The 3,873-nt window shown below is 39.3% G+C and overlaps 1 pseudogene; it reads right to left on the bottom strand.

Moving 5' to 3' along the window:
- Positions 1-814: 814 nt before the first annotated feature.
- LOC110574211 lies at positions 815-1,821 on the bottom strand (annotated as a pseudogene).
- Between the last annotated feature and the right edge of the window lie 2,052 nt (positions 1,822-3,873).

Raw genomic sequence — 3,873 nt, 5'->3', positions numbered from 1 at the left:
ATCATGACCTGAAAATTACCAATATCTATGGGATAAATGGAGGCAGCTTATTGGTCACAAACTAAGGTTGGCATTTTTATTTTAGATGTTCTGTGTTGGTCAATGTAACGTACAAAGTGCAAAAGGGTCACAAAATCATTGAATGATGACTACATAAATCGTTAATACTTAGTTTTTTTTTTTTTAAAGATTTTATTTTATTTATTTGACAGAGAGATAGAGAGAGAGCACAAGTAGGCAGAGAGGCAGGCAGAGGGAGAAGGAGAAGCAGGGCACAAAAGGAATCCCACTGAGCAGGGAGCCTGATGCGGGGCTTGATCCCAGGACCCTAGGATCATGACCTGAGCCGAAGGCAGCTGCTTAACCCACTGAGCCACCCAGGCGCCCCTAATACTTAGTTCTTAAATGGTTTGTGCCATTCTTCAGTTCTTTTTTTCTTTTTAATCATGCCATACTATCTTTTTTAAAAAAAATCGAAATATAGTTGATACACAATGTTACATTTGTTTCAGGTATGTAACATAGTGATTCAACAACTGTATGTTATGCTATGCTCACAGCAAGTATAGCTATCATCTGTCACGCAAACAACACTATTATAATACCATTGACTATATTCCCTATGCTATGCCTTTCATCCCCATGACTTATTCCATAATCGGAAGCCTATATCTTTCACCCATTTTGCCCACTCCTCCACACACCTCCTCTTTGGCAACCACCAGTTAGTTCTCTCTATTTATGGGTCTATTTGTGCCATATTGTCTTTAATTAAGTACAAAGACCTTTCAGTTCACATCACCTAGAGATCATTTCATGTACTGTTGTGTTTGGCTGCCAGTCTCTTGTCTCTCCTTCAGCAGTATGAAGTGGATCCCTTTTCCTCAGGGAAGAGATCCTTGGTTTGTTACCTTTGCCAAAAATAAAAATGTTGGAGAGCTGAGAGGCAAAGCTGTCACCTATGGCATCTTTCACATGAACCACATCAAAAGAACCAGGGTGGGGGGCACCTGGGTGGCTCAGTCGCTTAAGTGGCCAACTCTTGATTTAGGCTCAGGTCATGATCTCAGGGTTCTGAGATAGAGCCCCGCATCAGGCTCTGTGTTCAGTGGGTAGTCTGCTTGAGATTCTCTCCCTCTCCTCCCCTCTCTGTTCACACGGGCTGTCTTTCTAAAATAAATAAATAAATGTTTGTTGTTGTTGTTGTTGTTTTAAGAACTAGGCTATCTCTCTCTCTTGATTATTGCAGCAATTCTTTCCATGTTAGCACCTCTGGTCACTATATATAGGTCACCAGTGTCAAACTTGATGAAATCAGTAATCTTGCCAGTCTTCCAATCAACCTAATGGTTTCATTTATCTTGATGAGGGATCAGGGTGATGGCTGGTGTGACTATCTGGGGTCACCAGATGAGGGATTCCTTTTGTGCCCTAAAAGACCTTTCTCACTTTGCACAATTTGTACTTGGCTTCCTAGGGTATAAAATAATGAACAGCAAAGGACCTTTGGTGTCATAGATGAGATAGAAATTCTCTTCAGTGTTGTCAATGCCAGTAACATCTACTAAACCAGTAGGATAGGTTATATCAGTTTGGACCTTGCCATCAATCTTATTAGACTGCTGAATGCAGATCTTCTTCATTTCATCTCCTGTCAGAGCATACTTAAGTGTGTTCCTTGGAAAATGATGAGGGGAAGACATTCTCTCAGCTTGTGGAAACTGGTAGATGGACGAAGAGCAAACACACTGGTCAGATTATTAGCATCCGTTGCTTTGGAGCTGCAACACACTTCAGATTCTTCTTGGGACCATGAGCCATGGCTGTGCTAGTCATGAAAAGAGCGGTCTTCAATTCTTAGCTTGTGTTCAACCTGGTTCTTAAATCTACTTTGTTTTCTCAGAATGGTAGAAAGGGAAAAAATAATTCTTGATCATTAAGATCCTTTCAAAATGGAATAGTCAAGAATTTTCAGTGCCTAAAAGTATAACCAGAAAAACAAGTATAATATAAATGCAAATTGTTATTCCTTCATTCATCCTTTTGTTCATTGATAATACCAATTTTTATTGAGTACCTTCTACATACTGGGATATTTATTAGGCTCTGGATGAAATGTGGTCTCTTGGAACCTCCATGTTCTACTTCCATGTGGTACTGTGACAAGCTGCCATCCTAGAGATAAGTGCAAGTGCTACTGGAACACTTGTGGAGGTCACCTTTACTAGATGAGAAAATTTTGGTTGGTTCCTAGAGAAAATGGCCCGTGGGGTGAAAGATGAATAGAAGCAAGCCATGGAAAGGCAGGGAGTTCAGAGATGACATTCTATGCATGGGAGCTGCTGGTTCAAAATAGAGAGGCACAAGTGAGTGATTTCTGAGCAAGTGACAAGTGGTCCAGAGGAGAGTCATGTGAGGTGAGAGAAAAGGTTAGGATAGAATGTTGCATGACATGCTAATTTGTCACTTTCTCCTAAAAGCTCTCCTAAATTGTTTCACTCAAGCGTTTTAACCATTGGATTGGGGTGATCAGATCTGTCTTTTTTTTTTTTTTTTGAATGACGGTGCCAGTAAGACTGTGGCAAATGTATTGAGGGTGGGGTATGAGAATCATGGTCTGGGATCATGTTAGAAACTATTGCTGTAATCCAGGCAAGAAGCGAAGAGGTCCTGTGCTAGACTGTTAAATATTTCCCAAAGACATAAAAACAAATCTCTTACACAATCCTGGGCCAGATGCTTTAAACAGTTATTTAGAGGAAAGCAGATAATATCTGCTTGCAGGCGGGTCTAGTTACTTTTTTTTCTTTCTTATTAGGAAAAAAAAATAAAATAACCCGTCAATGCAATTTCGAAGCCATATGATATTTTCGAATTCCTGAAGAAAAAACAACAGATAAGCAGACATTAAATCATCCATGCTTACCAATAGTCTACTCCCTTTGCAGGCAACCCTATGCAGATTAATCAGAACCAAACCCATAAATTTTAATTGTAACGTATGTTCTGTCATCTGCCAATGTATTTTCAAGTCTGTGCAGGTATGATCATATGCCATGATGAACGAATGAACTGGAAGGATCAGTTATTGGATCTGGTCCCATGATTTATAATTTCCAAATCAACATGAAGAGAAAACAGCGGCATCAAACATCCATCTATGCTTGTACCAGGTCATACACTGTAATTCTAGCCAAGTACAAGTTTCCATGGTAAACAGGGCAAGACTTGCCAACACTTCACAGGTTTCCAAAAAGCAGCTATGTCCCCCTTGGGAGAACTTTGTAACTGGAAAAGAAAATCTTCACGGATGAAATCTCAGCAAAATAAAGTCACAGACTATATTTCTGCTGCAGGCCTTTTGCCAAATGTCTCATCAACAAGTATGGTGCTGGCAGTGGCCCATCCTATGGTAGAGGTGGTAAAATGCTCCCGCCAAGCCTTGTTTTCATTTGCTCACAGCTTCCTAGGGGGAAAAAAAAACTTACTTTGAGTTGGAATTTTCCATGTTTTATTCCAGTCCAAAGGTGACTTAAAAAAATTAAAAAAAAATTTTTTTTTTTAGAAAGTTGAATTAAAGTCAAGTGAAATTTGTAAAGTTTAGTCATTTGGGGAGCTATGTGTACACAAAGATCTCACTGGGTAACACCAAAAAATTACATTTTCCTTTTCCTTGTGGCTTTTGGAAGACTAACTCTTTTTGGCTATTTCTTTTGAAAGGATTTAACCCTGTCTAAGTTACAGGGGCAGGAAACCAACCATTTTTGTAATTAACTCATACAGATTATTGCCCGTGAAGAACTAATAAAATAAGACTTTACATATTAAATCCACTAGTAGTTTAACAAAAATTTAGAATGTCCCCACGTAGGG

This window comes from Neomonachus schauinslandi, chromosome 6 (genome assembly GCF_002201575.2).
Source record: "Neomonachus schauinslandi chromosome 6, ASM220157v2, whole genome shotgun sequence".
Lineage (NCBI taxonomy): Eukaryota > Metazoa > Chordata > Mammalia > Carnivora > Phocidae > Neomonachus > Neomonachus schauinslandi.
Note: the sequence above shows the minus strand (reverse complement) of the source record. Positions and strands in the feature narration are given on the sequence as shown.